We start from the raw sequence: 20,602 nt of genomic DNA, 5'->3' as shown, positions 1-20,602 counted from the left end.
GAAAATAATACTTTTATTCAATAAGGCCGGAGAGAAGCTGCTCTTGTTAACTTGCTATTCATCAAAGAATCAAATCATGTTTTGAGTGATTTCTGAGGGATCATGTGACACTGAAGACTGGAGTAATGATGCTGGAAATGCAGCTTTGAGCACAGGAATAAATCACATTTTACTATATATTAAGATAGAAAACAGTTATCTGAAGTTGTAATAATATTTCACAATATTACTGTTGATCAAATAAGTGCAAATGAAGAGTTCAGATGCAAAAGCCTCTAAATGCCATTTGAAATTTTCTTCTTTAATGATGATTTTTATCAAGCTTGTATATTTAAGTTCAGTAATTTCACTTAAATGGCAATGATAATTACCTATTAATTGTTATTTAAGTGAAATTACTGAACTTAAATTTACAAGTTTGATAAAAATCAACATTAAAGAAGAAAACTTCAAATGGCATTTAGAGGCTTTTGCATCTGAACTCTTCAAATATGCTTATATATTTTTCAAAATACATGTTGAAAACTGGTTAAAGTAAGGTCTGCTACAGTTCGACACATTTACGTATTGCTCATTATCGTAAACTAAAATTAACAAATATTGATTATGATAAAATATAAAAACGCAGTGCAAAATGAAAGTTTAACATTTTCTTGAAAGAAAGAACATTTTATATGTATTCAGGCACGTTTTTTAAATAAATTTTATTCCACATAATCACAGTAATCTCAGATTAAAGATAACAAATTCTGCCATCAAAAACCAGAGATCTTAATATGAACTCAAAATGATCCACATTCATTTTATAGGCTCGATACTCATATTGTATGTCAATTATTGACTCATTTTGTGTGTTTTCATTTCCAAAGCAAGGGATATTAGGAGAAACAGCAATCAATTAAGATTGTGAAATGTATACCTCCTCTGGACAATAGAGAAACCCCCCATTAAAACTCCATGAATTGAGTGTGAGAAAAGCAGAACTTGATTTACTCTCAGTGTTAGTAAATCTTCTCGTCTACAAACAGTCAAGTCAAGCGCTGTTTGCGTTCAGCCTTTCCTCCATTTCCCGGTAAACATGGCATGCATTGTGGAAAACACGTCCTTATTTGGACTTGCTCTTTGTGAAGGCAGATGTTGAAGGCTAAACAAACTAGTCGCCATTAAAATAATAAATGCGACACTTCTGTCATTATAAATCTGCTGTGCTGTCGACTGAGCACAAACAGTTTAGCTGTCATATCTGCTTCTTTTAGTTTCTCCTGGTGGTCTCACCAGCAAATAATTAAAAAAAATGAATTATGTACTTTCAAGTTTTCAAGATCTGTATGAAATAAAAACAAATACTGTAAAATGTCCATTTGAGTAACGCTGTCATCTGCAAAAGTCAGGGACAATGGAGAATTTGGATTGGTTGCCAGGCCGTTGCTATGTGATTACTAATGTACTCTGTTTGTTTTTAACTATGCGGTTGCTACCGTGAAACAATAACTGCGCGGGCAGCGTTATCATGTATGTTGCTCAAAAAGAAACAATGGAAAAGTAGTTCATGGGAATGGAAAAGGGCGTTCTGTGTGAGAGCGGACAAAAACCTGACAAACGTCTTGAAATACATCATCTGAACAATCTTTTAAGGTGTGGAAACCGCCGGATTTCCAGCATCATTACTCCAGTCTTCAGTGTCACATGATCCTTCAGAAATCACTCTAATATGATGATTTGATGCTTGAGAAACATTTCTGATTATTATCAATGTTGAAAACAGTTTAGCAGCTTCATATTTTGGTGGAAACCATGATGTGTTTGTTCTGAATTCTTTGATGAACAGAAAGCATTCATTTGTAGCATACACTCACCTAAATGATTATTAGGAACACCTGTTCAGTTTCTCATTAATGCAATTATCTAATCAACCAATCACATGGCAGTTGCTTCAATGCATTTTGGGGTGTGGTCCTGGTCAAGACAATCTCCTGAACTCCAAACTGAATGTCGTTGGTGCCAGATGGTCTGAGTATTTCACAATCTGCTCAGTTACTGGGATTTTCACGCATGACCATTTCTAGGGTTTACAAAGAATGGTGTGAAAAGGGAAAAACATCCAGTATGTGTCAGTCCTGTGGACGAAAATACCTTGTTGATGCTCGAGGTCGGAGGAGAATGGGCCGACTGATTCAAGCTGATAGAAGAGCAACTTTGACTGAAATAACCACTCGTTACAACCGAGGTATGCAGCAAAGCATTTGTGAAGCCACAACACGCACAACCTTGAGGCGGATGGGCTACAACAGCAGAAGACCCCACCGGGTACCACTCATCTCCACTACAAATAGGAAAAAGAGGCTACAGTTTGCAAGAGCTCGCCAAAATTGGACAGTTGAAGACTGGAAAAATGTTGCCTGGTCTGATGAGTCTGGATTTCTGTTGAGACATTCAGATGGTAGAGTCAGAATTTGGCGTAAACAGAATGAGAACATGGATCCATCATGCCTTGTTACCACTGTGCAGCTGGTGGTGGTGGTGTAATGGTGTGGGGGATGTTTTCTTGGCACACTTTAGGCTCCTTAGTGCCAATTGGGCATCGTTTAAATGCCACGGCCTACCAGAGCATTGTTTCTGACCATGTCCATCCCTTTATGGCCACCATGTTCCCATCCTCTGATGGCTATTTCCAGCAGGATAATGCACCATGTCACAAAGCTCGAATCATTTCAAATTGGTTTCTTGAACATGACAGTGAGTTGACTGTACTAAAATGGCCCCCACAGTCACCAGATCTCAACCCAATAGAGCATCTTTGGGATGTGGTGGAACGGGAGCTTCGTGATCTGGATGTGCATCCCACAAATCTCCATCAACTGCAAGATGCTATCCTATCAATATGGGCCAACATTTCTAAAGAATGCTTTCAGCACCTTGTTGAATCAATGCCACATAAAATTAAGGCAAAAGGGGGTCAAACACAGTATTAGTGTGGTGTTCCTAATAATCCTTTAGGTGAGTGTATATTGTATAGCAGCCCTAATTCCATTAAAAGCGAAATCAGACCAATGCTAATTATGTGATACCTGCTAATATCGGCCACTTAATTTTAACAACGAGGCCTCTTTCTCCATTTAATATCAGCTCTGCTAGTTCTCTAGAGCACTCACTACTCTCTATCTCTCTCTATGCTTATAGATCTCCATCAGGGATCTGTCTCGCTGCTCCTGAGAATGCAAAGATAAGGTGATTACATGCAAGGAGTCATGAAGTAATGCTGATGCTCAGTTCATAAACACAATCATCACAGCACACACACATACACACACACAAGCAAAATTCTCTGTCCTTGAATGCACCGCTCTGACTATCTCTCCTGCATGGCCATGGCTGTTAAGCAGCAAGGCCTCTTGGGAGATAAGGAAGGGGGAAAAAAAACATATACAAGTGCAAAACTGGGTAGATAAGGGATGCAAGCTCTCTTTACAGGTCGTTGTGAGCATTGTGAAACATATTCTGCCTGCACTACAAGCTCACGTGACAATAGAGAATTTGGTTTAATAAATGAAGCAGTTTCACTCTGAAATCATGATCTGAGTAAATGCAATCCAATCCAAACCAACACCTGTCCAACCAATCCAATCCAACACCTAAAATATTCTGACAGATATAGATGCCACGACCACCAAAGCATTCTACACACTTTTATATATATATATATATATTGCTTGTGCTATCTTTCTTTAAAAATCTTTACATTTTGTTATCCAGTACAATGACATAACTGACAATGGACCATTATTGAAAGTGACTATAAATGACGAAAAATATGCAAGGAAAACCAAACCAATCACAATTCAGTATAAACAAATATAAGTAGACCAATCCCAATTCAGTATGCAAACAGATTTGAGTAAATAGACCAATCCCAATTCAGTAAGCAAATATTACTCCCACAAAATCACTGAATAAGTACTTAGTTTGAATAAGCAATTTATTTACGAGTGCTAAAAAAAGCACGTTCTGTGAGTGCGTGTAGTATTAATGTAATCCGAATGTACTAGAGCCCGACCGATAAAGGATTTTGAAGGCCGATACCGATACAAATATTTTTGGGTTTTAAAATCCGATATTCCGATATATATCGGTCGATATTTTATTTATTTATTTATTTTAAACTGGACATGATAGTCACAAATTTTGTCATGCTTATTTGAGTTAAGAGAACTGATGCGGATGTTCTTTTAATTGTTATTCAAGCAATGTATGTCTCGTGACCAACTTAACGAGTGTTGCCAACAGGAACGGTGTAGAGTGCCCTCTGGTGGACAAACTATACAACTCCAACACTCATGACATGGTTCAAGCATGTTTCGTCCGTTTTTATCGGCCATTATAACTGCCGATACCGATAGTTTGGAAATGCCTAATATCGGCCGATAATATCGGTCTGCCGATATATCGGTCTGGCTCTAGAATGTACTACATTCACCATGTTGTTATCATGTGACCTACCAGCATCACAGTTACGTCACTTCACTGCCATTCACAAATCCTCTCTCGTGGCCTCATGGGATAATAAAGTATCCACTGTATACACTTCAGAATCCCATTCAGAAGTAAATCATCCGGGAACTTTTCGTCTACTGAGTACTGTGCATTCGGACATACAATACTGTTTTTTTTTTTTTTTTGTAACCACGGACAAGAAACAACAAAACAAATCCTGGATTTGTATATGTCAAGGGATCTGTGTGAATTATATCAATCTAGTACTGCCTTGAATTGTAATTAATCAACATCTCAGAATGTCTATAAACCAATCAAAATGAAGAATTCAAAAGCTGCAGTATAAATCCATTTAGACAGGGGTAAACCATGCGCACGTAAGAAAAAGGACACATGTGACAGGCAAATAACTGGCATTTGTTAGAAAGAGTAGAGGATGAGAGAGAGAAGAAAACAATGGGAAGGAATGCACAACGCAGCATGTGTAAATTATACGGCATGTCAAAGCAAATGAGACCTCGAACTAAATACACCACCAAGAGTGAAGACAGCCTGACAGTGTGAAGAGCGCCTGCATTTCTGGCGGCAGTCTGAGGGAAATCCTTGAGAAATCCCCCTGAACGTGTCAATCTTCTGGAGGAGAGCCGTGAGGTTGAACCTCAGTGAGACAGAAGAGGCCTCGGACCATAATTATATCCGTACCTCTTCAACAGTGAGGTTGCACAGAGATTTCTCTCATTCCTGCATCAATATTGGCACCAAACGACAACGCAAAATATCATTCATACGTGGTTCATGGATCATTTTCAACCAAGAAAAAACATGTCATTCATGTCCATCACACATATTAGTTACATGCTGAGAGTTAGAGATTTGTTCAAATCACAAATCCCTTATGAACTACAGCTGGTTCACGAAGAAGCCGGATCTTGCCAATGAACAATTTGACGTTTACAACAATTCGTTAACAAATCTGACCTTTTCAATGAATTGGTTGAACTGGTTCACAAAATCATTCATCCATGAATTAGACTGAACAGTTTGTTCACAAATTGGACTGAGCACAGTATGAGCGACAGTAAAAATTAAAGTTTGAGCGATGTCTAATTCTTAAATGAATCATTTTTTTTCAGACGGATCTTTCCAGTGAACGATTTAAAGTCCCTCTGTAATGAAAATCAAGTTTTTAATTTTGTATATAAGTCTATGTGGTGTTTTTAACCCCCTGGGGACCAAGGTGTATTTGGGGTCCTTGAGATGTTCTGACATGCCCTGACATTTGTACTTTTTTCAGTTGCTTATAAACATATTAATGGCACAGGTGAAATCACACTCTATTTAGCACAAACAGGGCTACCGTAATATGTGAGCAACATGTATGTACGTGTTTGTATTTTTTTGTGAGAATATTGTTAATGCGTGGTTATTGAAAAAACTAAAAATGAAAGTTTCTGAAATATGCACCCACAAGACTTTTGACTATGTTGGATGTTGCGGCCTAGAGTTTTTTCTTCACAATGATCAGAAAATCGTCCTCCTAATCATTGACATAAAAATGTGAATTGGGTTATATTGTGAAAAACATTTTTTGTTTGCCAAGGCAATATGCGAATGGGCGTGAACAGGCCAGCCCTCCCCTCATCATGTATAATTAGGTGATTCTCACCTGAGAGAGACAAAGACACGCATAATAATGAGCCTTTCATTCATACATATATATATACATACATATATATATATATAATATCAAAATATAAATGACAGACAAAAACCCATTTTTAGTCATAACTGGAAACAAATCCTGGTCAAATGGGTTATATGGGCCATTGTGTATAACTGGTTCAAAGTTAGAGTTGGAAACATCTTGAAAAGAAAAATATTTTTCCATATAAAGTATAATTTTAAAGTAAGCCATTTACAAAAAAAAAAAAAAAACGATCAAAACGCGGGGACGCGTTTTTTTGGTCCTCGGGGGGTTAATATGCTTTAAGACAAACCAAGTCGACACCATTGCTGAGTGTTTATAAAACTGCAGTGAACCAAAGACAAGTCTCAAAAACACGGTTTGAAATCGCTGGTGACTCATGAATCATTTTCGTCAACGAAAAAAAAATATGTAATTTTGGTGATGGTTTTTAAGGGATAGAATTGAACTGAACCCTTTCAATGAATTGGTTGAACTCCTTCACAAAATGATTTATTCACAAATTACCCTGAATAATTTTCAGCTAATTAACTGAACTGGTTCACGAAATGAATGATTCATGAATGAATGAGTCAAATACTCACTGACTCATTGAACCAAGAATTGTTTCTTTGACATGTCCAATTCATAATGCATATTAATAGAAATGCTAAAATGCTAAAAAGCACCACAGAGAAGGACAGTCTAATGGGCAAAGTCTCAAGATGTCCTTTCCATTATGGCTTTTCCATGTTCCAGGTTTTCTATACGGAGTCCCACACATCTGTGCGGCTTCATGCTTATTACGTGGGCCGCTTTTCCCTCCATAGCATCTCATTTTTCACTCACAGCGCCATCCATCATGCGACCGCCCCGCGGAGCATGCTAACGAGGTATTAGCAGCTGAAGAGCGTGTGTGCGCACACACCAGGAATCTGGGAAGGATCAATACGGGATAAGACTTGATGAGAATAGCTAAGCAACTCTTAACAAAGAGCTGACTGCTTTTAACACACCCACGTTCACTTCCCTCAGACACTTCAGATGAAACCCCAGTCCACAGATACGGCAGACACGTTCCCAGAGGGAGGAACGCATGGATGCTTTGTGGATCCCACACATGAGCGATGTGGAGAAACGCAGCCGTCAGCGTTCAGATTCCCGGATAGCTCTGAACAACTCAAAGGGCTTGAGGGAAAAACACGAGAACATAGAGCTCCTGCGGGAAGGCGAAATCTGCAAGATCTCTTGGAAAAGAATCAGCGATAGTAAAAGATCACAGACACAACTATCAATATAAAAACAATATTTAACTTATTCAACAGATTCAACATTATAGTCATATGATGTAGCCTACTGAGTTTAAATATTTTACAGAAAGTGACTCATATTTTAATAATTAAATCAACTATAGCTTTATAGAAATAAATTATGTATATAGCTTTTCTACATTGCACACAGCAACATAAAAAACATGTAGATAAATAATACATAATCTATACAGGACCACTTCATAAAATAAAGGGGTGATGAACAGAGAATTACATTTTTTTAGCTTTTGACATCTAAGAGGTCATCATATTATAAGAATATCCTGTAAGTTTCAGAACTGAAAACGTCCTTGTTAGTCCAATAAAAGCTTTTATTGACACCAGCCTCAGCAAACGACTCGCTTTTCAAAGTGGGGAACTATGACGACACCACCATCCCCGCAGAAGATCAACGCCTACTTCAACACGGCCGGTTTAGCCCCGCCCACCGATTCGCGCATTACATGCATAGCTAAATAACATAGATGCCTACCTTGTGATGACAAACCGGATCGAGATAACGAGCAATACAGAATATTGTGCAGTGCCTGGTTGTGGAAGAAGACAGTCGCTGCATAAGCTTCAAACAGGACTGCATGGATAAACTGTATTTTTAATGACGTTCCAGCTGATGAGGTAAAACATCGTCCATCTGTTCGCTTCATTTCACTGAGGATTGTTTTGTGAACAAGACTGGATTTGCAGACCGATTAAGAGTAAAGAACGGTGCTGTGCCGTCTATATTGGATCTGACAGGAATATTGTGCAACACACGGACTCTGGGTCGAACATGTATGGGCGAATCATTCCGGCTGCCATTTTACAACATTGGACGTTTTCAAAACATTTTCCTCCAAGTGAATCGACGGGTGAGTTGAAACTCATTATAATATGCAAAACTGTTCTCCACTCACAGCAGTGGGCGTTTACTTCCAAGTCTTCAGTGCGAGACGCCCATAAAAACCCAGCGTTTTTCAGCTAGGCTCAAAACTAGGGTAGAAAATAGCCTATTACTTGGTCATTTTGATGTTTTTGAATGTAAAAACCAAGCGAACATCATTAGTTGACCTCAGGCAACAATATAATACAATTTAAAAAGCCAGTTCATGACCCCTTTATATCATTCAACCAATTTTGAAACGGTTCCAAATGAAGTGATTCTCTATAAGGAATAGGACAAAATCTGGTTGTAGAATTGAATATTTTGAATGTTGAATTTTTATACATTTTCTAATAATTTTAAACAATTAGAGAACTTTTTATTTAATATTGAATGTTTGTACTTGAGTCACATTTTTAATTGAAGTCTCTTATGCTTCTCAGGGCTGCATTTATTTGATCAAAAACACATTAAAATTGTGAAATATATATGAATTCAAATAACTTTTATATTTTGATACATGTTAAAATGTTATCATTATGATCATCAATGTATATATATATATATATTAGGGCTGTGCAAAAATTAATTGTGATTAATCGCATCCAAAATAAAAGTCTGTGTTTACATAATATATTTTTGTGTGCTGTATATAATTATTTTGTATATATAAATACACACACATGCATATATCTAAGAAAATGTGTTATTCATATATAAAATATTTATATTTATATAATATAGATTATGTATTTATATATATATATATATATATATATATACAGAATTTAAGCGCAAATAATTCTTAAATATATACATGCATGCATAGGTATTTATACAAAATAATTATATACAGCACACACAAATATATTATGTAAACACAGACTTTTATTTTGGATGCGATTAATCGCAATTAATTTTTGCACAGCCCTAATATATATATATATATATATATATATATATATATATATATATATATATATGCATATAGTTTTCCATACAAATATTGATTCAGTTTCCACACACACACACATATGATAAATAGAAAGAACAGCATTTATTTGAGCTATATATCAAATTATAAATGTCTTTACTGTCACTTTTGTTCAATTTAATGCATCCTTACAGAAATGAAACAATAGCTTTCACAATAAACACATAAAGCATGCTTGTGCGAGATTTATCGATGCGAAATTCGGTCCACTCTTGCACGGCCCACAAACAACATAACCTGAACGCAACCTACGAGTTTCAAAGCAAATCCATCCTCCGCTCAGATCCGAGCAAGAACACCCACCTCCATCTGAAGAGATGGAGGGCTAGATATCGGTGTCTTCAGAGAGTCCTGAGCCGAAGGACAGTGGAAATAAATGAGGTGAGAAGGGTCAAACACGTAGGCTTCCCACAGGCCGGAGCCCATGTGCTGCTGTAATGGCTTTGTGGTGATTTACTCCATTCATTACAGTGAGATGCTGTCACCTTCTCTCAAAGCGCCAGAAACCCACGTGCAGTCGAGCCGCATCTGTCACCGAATGGATCTATACTTTAGAATAACGAGCCTGTTACGCTCTAGACTACATGCATGATATTTACAGACACTTCAGGTGAGTTTTCTCAATATATTTTTTGTTTCTATGTCATGTTTCTATGTCATGTTTCTATCTCATGTCATGTTTCTATGCCACGTTTCTATGTCATGTTTCAATGTCATGTTTCTATGTCATGTTTCTATACGTCTTTTTGAAGGATCATGTGACACTAAAGACTGGGGCGAGTTGCATAAACTGCCAAGACTAGTCTTACAAGTTAATCATCCAATATCTTCTTCAAGACTGTTCATAAATTTTTTAAGTTAGTTACATAAAAATGTACATTGGTCTAATTTGATACCGAACAGTAAGACTGATTACTCCTAACTAACAGCTAGTTGATCATACTAATTCTTATAAAGGAGTAGTTCACTTTTAAAAAAACTTTTGCTGATAATTTACTCACCCCCATGTCATCCAAGAAATCCATGTCATTCTTTCTTCAGTCAAAAAGAAATTAAGGTTTTTGATGAAAACATTACAGGATTTTTCTCCATATAATGGACTTCAATGGGAACCAAACGGTTCAAGGTCCAAAAGACAGTTTCAGTACAAACTGCAAACTGTTCAAAGGGCTTTAAACGATTCCAGACGATGAATACGGGTCTTATCAAGCGAAACAATTGCCCCTTTAAAAAAAAAAATATATATATATATATATAACAAAGTTTAAGTTTTATAAGCTCAAATGGTCGCCTTGCTCTGTTCTGTGATGCGCGTTTGTGACTCTCCTGTTCGAACTCGTTTATCAAAATGAACGAATCTTTTTTCGTGTCATTTGGTTCATTCAACAAACAAACTGAACAACTGAGTTGACTCTGAAAAATATTCGTTCATTTTAATGAACGAGTTCGAACAGGAGTCATCTTGGATGACATGGGGGTGCGTAAATTATCAGCAAAAGTTTTTTTTTTTAAAGTGAACTACTCCTTTAAGACACTGTCTTAACACAATGGCTATGTTCATGAAACTGGCCCCAGGCTGGAGTAATGATGGTGAAAATAAATATTCACAATGAGAACAGTTGTAATAATATTTCAAAATGTTACAGTATTTACTCTATTTTTGATAAATAAAAGCAGCCTTGCCCTTGGTGAGGAAAATCATTTAAAGCTTTATGAAAAGTTAAGTATATTATTTTGCTTATATAAGCATTTGTATGCACCTGACAAGCGAATAATCTGGTCTGATTGCTTTGAAAGTAATTTTTGCACATCATTTTGTCTTCATTCATGTCTGAAGCACAAACGGTGCGAGACAAATTACTCACTGAAGCAAGCAGAACTCATTAAATCTTCTACTATTTTCATTATTTTCAGCGAAACATCATAAGGGAAGGAAAATAATAGCATTTTGACCACAGGATAACCACAGAGCAATGAAAAATTGTATTATCAGGCAGACGGTCGGACCCGTGGGTATATGACAGCTGCCATACACACCTGAGCCCAACCGATGGTGAACCGCCAGCCACATCGGCATCAAAATCAGTGTGTCTGACCTCTGATCTGCAGTGATAGACAATCCGAGTTGTTTATATGGCTCGCATCTCAGGCTCCAGCTGGCTCGAACGGATCCGATTGCCTTTAGGCGACTCAGGTTTACTCTGAGAGTACTTATGGTCGTCTAACACAAATGCCTTTTAAATCACTGACCTCGATACCTCAGACACACCTGCTCACTATCTTGCCTCGGCCTATTATGCATTGTTACGTGTTCAGCTTTATTTAGTGTGTAATGTTGCTGTTTGAGCATGAAATAGTCTGCAAAGTGAAAAAAGAGTGACCTCAGAGGGAGTTTTTCTCTATATCAGTGTCACTGTTTCTGAACTCCCTGAAACGCCTCCATTGTAGTCTTGAGTTTCTTCCAGGAACAAACGTGTCACAATATCCCACATTTAAGTAATTCCCGCCTAAGGCATAAGCAATATAAAGGACGAGACCTGCTTGCGTTGGTTAGCAGTGTGCTGAAACGCAGGGTTATGGAAAGCAGCGGGACATTTCTGAAACATGCGGTTGTCCAATCACAACACACTGATCCAGCCGACCAATCAGAGCACGCTGAGCTTCTCAGAAGGAGGGGCTTCATAGAGAAAGAAACTAAACAGAGCATTACTGACAGACTGAGAGGAGAGGAGCTGCAACAATGGAGAATATGAGAAAAAATAGTGTTTTAGTCTTACTCAAGTAGACCCTAAAAACAAAATAAAGACTTTGTAAAAGGGCATAACAGGTCCTCTTTAAAATTCACAGGCCCTGTAGACTGTCAGAACTGGAGAACTGGTTGGCGGGCTAATATTGCATCTCTCTGGACCGTAAAATATCTGTCTTAAGCGATAAAGAGAGCGTTGTGCTGACTCAAGACTTTGTGCAATTTTTGGTGGACTTTTATGCTGAGTTGTGGAAGGAACACGCTCACGGCTCATTCCTCACAGGAAATCTCATGTAACGGAGAAACTCTCCACGGTCATTAAACACACAATGACAGCTAATTATGAGCAAAGTACACTGTATGCTACAGTACATAATTCGTTTTTGGATTCTTGCTCACTTGCGATAGCAGTTTCTGATGAAAGACAAATGATGCAGAATCAAGCCAAATATCTAATTCATGAGCACAATGAGGCTAATTCATGGGACCCGACTACAACAAATCTATGTCTAATCTGTAAAAGATGAGAATTTCCTTAAAGGGTTATTGAAAAGGGTCCCAAAAAATGAAAATTGTATTTACCCTCAAGCCATCTTAGATTTAAATGGCTTTCTTCTTTCAGTCGAAAAGAGATATACAGTATGTAAAAAATATCCTGGCTCTTATGGAGTTTAAGACCAAAAAAGCGCATCCATCCATTATAAAAGCAATCCATAGGTCGACAAGTGACCTCTGACCCGATGCATGACGAGTGACCTCTGACACGATGTATGACGAGTGACCTCTGACCTGACGCATGACGAGTGACCTCTGACCCGATGCACGACAAGTGACCTCTGACCAAACGAATGAAAAGTGACCTCTGACCCGACGCGTGACGAGTGACCTCAGACCCGATGCATGACATATTGACTAACGCAGAGGATAGAGCAACTTTATATATCGGAATTCTGACTTTATAACACAATTGCGACTTTATATCTCGTAATTCTGACTTTATAACACAATTGCGACTTTATATCTCGTAATTCTGACTTTACAACACAATTGAGACTTTATATCTTGTAATTCTGACTTTATAACACACAATTGAGACTTTATATCTCATAATTCTGACTTTATAAGACAATTGCGACTTTATGTCTTGTAATTCTGACTTTATAACGCAATTGCGACTTTATATCTTGTAATTCTGACTTTATAACGCAATTGCGACTTTATATCTCATAATTCTGACTTTATAACACACAATTGAGACTTTATATCTTGTAATTCTGACTTTATAACGCAATTGCGACTTTATATCTCATAATTCTGACTTTATAACACACAATTGCGACTTTTTATCTCGTAATTCTGACTTTATAACACAATTGCAACTTTTTATCTCATAATTCTGACTTTATAACACAATTCCGACTTTAAATCCTGTAATTCTGACTTTATAACACACAATTGAGACTTTATATCTCATAATTCTGACTTTATAAGACAATTGCGACTTTATGTCTTGTAATTCTGACTTTATAACGCAATTGCGACTTTATATCTTGTAATTCTGACTTTATAACGCAATTGCGACTTTATATCTCATAATTCTGACTTTATAACACACAATTGAGACTTTATATCTTGTAATTCTGACTTTATAACGCAATTGCGACTTTATATCTCATAATTCTGACTTTATAACACACAATTGAGACTTTATATCTCATAATTCTGACTTTTGAATTTATAACACAATTGCGACTTTTTATTTCATAATTCTGACTTAATAACAGACAATTGAGACTTTATATCTCGTAATTCTGACTTTATAACACAATTGTGACTTTATATCTCGTAATTCTGACTTTATAACACAATTGAGACTATATCTCGTAATTCTGACTTTTGACTTTATAACACAATTACGACTTTTTATCTCAAAATTCTGATTTTCTAACACAATTGAGACTTTATATCTCAAAATTCTGATTTTCTAACATGTAACTGCGACTGTATATCAAGCAATTCTGACTTTATAACACACAATTCCGACTTTATATCTCGTAATTCTGACTTTATAACACACAATTGAGACTTTATATCTCGTAATTCTGACTTTATAAGGCAATTGCGACTTTATATCTTGTAATTCTGTCTTTATAACGCAATTGCGACTTTATATCCCGTAATTCTGACTTTATAACACACAATTGAGACTATATATCTCATAATTCAGACTTTTGACTTTATAACACAATTGCGACTTTTTATCTCATAATTCTGACTTAATAACAGACAATTGAGACTATATCTTGTAATTCTGACTTTATAACACAATTGCGACTTTTTATCTCATAATTCTGACTTAATAACAGACAATTGAGACTTTATAACTCATAATTCTGACTTTATAACACAATTGCGACTTTATATCTCGTAATTCTGACTTTATAACACACAATTGCGACTTTATATCTCATAATTCTGACTTTATAACACAACTGAGACTTTATATCTCGTAATTCTGACTTTATAACACACAACTGCGACTTTTTATCTCATGATTCTGACTTTATAATACAATTGAGACTTAATATTGCGTAATTCTGATTTTATATATTGCAATTCAGAGAATTAAAGTCAGAATACGAGAATGCGAGATGTAAATCACAATTGTGAGACAAAAAGTTGCAATTATCTCTAAAAATGTTTTATTCTGTGGTGGAAAGAAAATAAAGTTTGTTCGTGTTTTACTGCCACTAGTGTTCAGCTGGAAACCAAAGGTTATGTATCGCTATGTTTTTGGAGTTTTTCATAGGTAAGCGGTCCTAACCTTCCCAGCTTTAGAGCGAATCCCAAAGTGCGTCTCTCTCGTATAATCATGGTACCCTTGAGCAAGACACTCAATCACAGGTCATTCATTCAAGGGAGACTGACACTGAGGGTTAAAAAGCTTCCGCTAAGTGACAGATAACATCTCTTTCCCTGCTGCAGAACATTGGCTTTGCTAGTGCTCCGGCAGACACCGCACCGCAGGGACGAGAGGAAAGAGGCTACGTCAGAATGAGAAACAACACTGCCACTTCCAGTTTTTCACATTCTATTAATGGCTTTATGAGACGTATACTTCGAGTCAATAGGTCAGAACAGAAGTCCCTCCTGTCACCCTCTGACACACCGTACAATCTGGCATCAAAGTGCAGCTTTTGGCATGCTGGGAATCAGCATCACAGCGGGATGCGTTTACTCTTGGCTGTCTCATTAGCTGTCATAGCAGCGGTTGAAAGAACTTAAATTACCTTGTCTTCCCTGTTGACTCACTCCTTGACACCAAAACACCCTAGTTCTGTGTCACCAGTCATGAGGAGTACCTGGGGTAAGCCAGATGATAATTTTGTCATTGGGGAAATGTGCTTTGATGGTGCAGTTAAGGCCAAGTTAACTATGCTAACTGGACAAACTTTGCCCCCTTGTTCTGCTTACGTGCAGGATGGGCAAGGAAGAGGAGATTTAGCAGCCAAAATGTAGTTTATTTTATTTATTTTTTTTAAAAAGAAGATAATCTGAAATCATATTATATATAGGAGAAATCAGAGGAGCAAACTAACTGCGTAGACAATATTGAACAAAGGACTGAACTAAACTCAGGGCTGAAATACACCAGGTAACGAGCAACTCAACAAGAAACAAGTGATGAACATAAACTGTAACTATGGTAACGAATAATGAGTGGGGAAAATGGGGGGGGGTGAACAGGAACATAAAATCTAATATATATTGTTATTTTAGTATAATTTAGAATTTTTCTAATTCTTTGTAATTAATTTATTAAATTAATACTACTTTATTAATATTTTGAATTAGATTTTGTTTTAATTTTAACTTTGCTGTGTGTTTTTTTTCTTCTTTTGTTCTTTTTTTCTATATACTTTTTATTAATTTATCCTTCAGTTGCTTTGGTACATAGGCCTATTACATTTTAACATTTTAAATTTTTTGATTTTTTCATTTTTTCATTTTAATTTAGGATCAAATTTCAGTAATTTTCCATTTTTGTCATTACAAAAATGTCTATATGATTGTTATTCATTTCTATTTTATTAGTACGTCAACTTAAACTAAATGAAATTGAGAAACGTTGCTTTGGCAACTAACTGCACTGAAATAATTTTAGGTGTATTTCATTTTATTTTTTATTTTACGTTCTTGTCATTAGTTTTTTTTTTTTTAAATTTCATCGTCTTTTTAAAATGTTTTTTTTATTTTCTGTTTCAGTTTAAGTTATTTTATACTATACATATTACATATTTAGTACATATTACATAGTATTATAGTTTTTACTATTATTTGGAATTAGTTTATTTTCAGCTTCGTTTTTTTATGATTAACATTTTATTTGGTTATTTTCAGCTTCATTTTAATTTTAGTTAAATAGTTGCTTTGAGGTTGAAATTAATTGTAAGTACCGTATTTTATTAGAATTATTATAATATTATCATTTTATTTACCATTTATTTTATTTTATTTCAAGTAACCTCATTTTATGGTTTAGTTTCAGGTAACTATAATAACCCTGGCTGCATGACCTGTCTCTGTATGGCTATTGTTGTCACAGGACTACAGTCCCCTCTGGAGCAATCTGGGGTTAAGTGCTTCACTCAAGAGCACAATGGGCATAACTAGCGCTCGGCCACTGTGGGTTTTCAATGCTCTGCAACATCTAGGACGCAGTATAAGGATAATATAATACTGATGGGGCCCAGAAGTCTGAGACCACATTGAAAATCTGATATTTATTTTTAAACCTGGAAATAAATGGCAATAAATGGGATTTTGAGGAAAATTAACACAAATAAACACCATGATTCATTCAAATTCTGCGTCATTTTTTCCTGACTAATCAAACATAAGTAAAAGAGTGCCGTTGATCATGTGACTCTTTGTACAGACGTCAGATGTTCTGGCTTCCATTGAAGCTCAAGATGTGTTTTTAATACTTTTATTCAGCAAGGAACAATTACATTTTACAATATATTCAAATAGAAAAATGTTATTTTAAATTGAAATAATATTTCACAATATTACTGTATTTATGATTAAATAAATGCAGCCTTGGTGAGAGACTTCTATAACTCAAGCTATATCGTTACTCAAAAATGATTATCTCAAAATGGCCAAACATTAGCTATAACCAAGCGATATATATCGATCCATAGCTAGTGCTAACTCACGCCTCGCTCTTTGCTAAGATCGAACCTGCAACCCTCATGTAACCGGGCAAGAGTCCTTAACCACTACACCCACTACCACCCCATCAAGGTTAAAACTATGTCAAAATCTCCACTTCATGATAAAAGAGATATAAACAAACACATTTAAGTTGATCAATTCACAACCTACGCTCTCCTCTTGAAGAGCATGCAGTTTGAATTTTCTGAATAAATGACTGAAGTTCTGGGATATATATATATATATGTGAATTTATGCAGATTTCTCCAAAATCCCCCGAGGAGAAATAGCACAGAGCTTCACCCCTGGTTTCCACCCCATTAACACATGATTTGCCTCCTTCACTCTCCCACCGGACTGCCTTCATTCCTCCCTGTGAAGGTCAAACCGAAGGTCGCTCCGCAGTAACGCATGCGCACTTCCATCAGACGAACGACATGGAAGTGAAATGAATGGAAAATGAGTCATTCGCAGAGGAACTGAGAAGAATGAAGGTGATTAATCAAGGGTTTTCATTTTATCTCCATTGATTTAAACATCTGCAGAGGTTCGGGTGAAACAAATGGGCAGCTATTTTATGTCTACATAACTGATTGTACAATCTGACCCACTTGAATAAGGAATCAGACAATACACGCATTGAGAGTGAAAAAATAACTGTGGATTTTAGGATATTGGACAGGCTAGAATCAATACTATCTCAAAATATAATTGAACAAGAGAAGCCACATAAAACACTCAAGCAACCATCGGGGTTCAATAAAGAACTCTAGGGTTTCTGGCTCGATTTTAAAGATCCCTTTCTGCCAAAAATCTCTTATATAAGGGAAAATGTTATATAATACTTTCATTTTCAATGGGTTACTTCATTTATTTCTATTGATAAAGTATGTTTACACACTGTTTAAGACATACAATTTAATCATAGTAAAAAATAAACAAAATTAATTAAAACTAAGGCTGAATCCCAATGGCCCTACCCCTTGTTTTCGAGTGTACCTCTTGGCCCTTAAAACGGAGTTACAAGGGCCAAGGGGTTGAAATATTCCCCTACGAAATGGAACAACCCTTCATGAACCCAATACATCATCAGTCGTCGGCGATGGCTCTGCCGTTACAGAGTTTTTACAGGATTTCTCCATGACAACAACTGACAATCAGCGCAGCTGTTCTTAACTTTGAATAAACATGATGATTATAACATCCCTTCTTTGAAATGTATGTCTTTTCTGATCGGAAAGGTAATTTATTATACCATTTCTTAATTTAAACGACTATAGTGTTATTATAAGAGTAAATAAAGTTCGTGGTGGAATCATCTGGCGCTAAATTGAAATGTTTAACCGTTTGTGATCCATCTCGCCGGTGATTTCCGATGCATTCCATGAACTTTTCTCTTAGCCCTCCGTTTGGAGTGTGCCTCTGAAAAAATCTCAGTTTTGAGGGCTATGTAGCCCTACCCCTCGATCTCAAGAAGAATTGGGACACCCTACCCCTAGGCGTGAACGCGCAAAACGGAGGGCTAGGGCTAAGGTGTTGGGCCAAGGGGTGAATTGGGATTGAGCCTAAATCCATAAAATGACAGGAACCCCTGGGAAACTGGGAATGATTTCAGTTATGGGAATGCCTATTGGGAAGACTAAATTATCTCTTACTTAGAAGTAGGGTCTAATAGGGGATCATCACACTGATATGTAGTACTTCCGGATTCAGTGATCTTTGTGCACTGCCACTTCCGTTGAATCACCGATCTCGCTGGCGAACTGATGACGGACTACACTAAGTTTATTTATACGGCATCCCTGGTAAATTAGTCTGATTCACTAAAGTGCCGGCTGCAAACAAATGTGCTACCTTGTTTTATTTTAAAGTTTGGACCTTTAATCCACTTCTTCCTTATACTCAATTCAATCGGGAATCCATGAAAACATAAGTAGTAGAGCCAGACCGATATATCGGCCGATATTAGGCATTTTCCAAACTTTCGGTATCGGCAGTTATAATGGCCGATAAATGAATATTTCAAAAATAAAATAAAAACAGACGAAACACGCTTGAACCATGTCATGAGTGTTGGAGTTGTATAGTTTGTCCACCAGAGGGCACTCTACACCACCCCTGTTGGCAACACTCATGAGTTGGTCACGAGACATGCATTGCTTGAATAACAATTAAAAGAACATCCCCATCAGTTCTCTAAACTCAAATAAGCATGACAAAATTTGTGACTATCATGTCCAGTTTCACTGCTGTTAAATAAGCCAAGAGTGAAGCAGAATTAGCTAGTAAAAGTTACGTTATGTTGTTACAGTGTAGTTGACTGACTGTCCTTTTAACTTTTGACAATGTGGCTGAAGTATTTCTTTAATAGAGCGTGACAGTTATAGCAATGAGACGTATCATCTCTCCTTGGCCTGTTATATTGAAAATATATGTTTTACAATTTGTTGCGCTTTTCTGAAATAATAATTTGAAAAAAATATCGGCCGATATATCGGAATATTGGATTTTAAAACTAACCAATATTTGTATCGGTATCGGACTTCAAAATCCTTTATCGGTCGGGCTCTAATAAGTAGGGCTGGCGTTGTTGGTTAGATTTACAGAGTGGAACAGAGAAGTGACATAAAGCCTTCGTTTTCGGCCATTGTTGAACTGCGTCAGAAGTGGACATGCACAAATCCCGCCCATGAAACCCGGAAGCGTGATAATCCCCTATTGAGCACGATAGAAACTACCAGTGATGTAAGTCAACGCTGATACACAACTAAGCCCGAAAGCACGCTATACCAAATCACCGGCACTCGCCATTGTTAAAAAGGCGTGTAAACAATAAAAATGTATTAGTCTAATTTTTAGTTTAAAAATTCTTACACTACGAACATGGAAACAGCGATAGATGGACAGACACTGAAGTCCAGGCACTTCTCAACCGATCACGGCATCCTCCAATTCGCCATTCGCCGTGAGTTTGATTGACATGCAATCTGACCAATCATAATCCGCCATCCGCCGAATCCGCCATTTTGTCTGACAAACCAGTCAGGAGAGTTAGTAGATTAACCTTGGTGAACTTGAACTTGAAAAAACAACATGTACTGATGTCTTTCCGCGGTAGAAACAACATTCAAGCGGTCAGTCAATGGACGTGGCGAGACATTAATTCCGATGTTCATTCATGTTTATGTGATGTAAATTAACTAGAAGGAAGAGATGATCGGTTCACGAGGAGCTTTAACTGAGGCGCTACAGCGATCTGTCTAGTTGCTGACGTTGT

At 36.7% G+C, this 20,602-nt stretch overlaps 1 protein-coding gene across 1 annotated transcript in view; it reads right to left on the bottom strand.

The window, feature by feature from the left end:
• The window catches only part of adcy9b (adenylate cyclase 9b), a 71,241-nt gene that overhangs the window by 39,120 nt on the left and 11,519 nt on the right, over positions 1-20,602 (bottom strand). The gene's annotated exons all lie outside the window — the stretch shown is intronic.

The sequence above is a fragment of the Pimephales promelas genome, chromosome 3 (genome assembly GCF_988280905.1).
Source record: "Pimephales promelas chromosome 3, fPimPro1.hap1.1, whole genome shotgun sequence".
NCBI lineage: Eukaryota > Metazoa > Chordata > Actinopteri > Cypriniformes > Leuciscidae > Pimephales > Pimephales promelas.
This window is presented reverse-complemented; position numbering and strand designations above follow the sequence as displayed.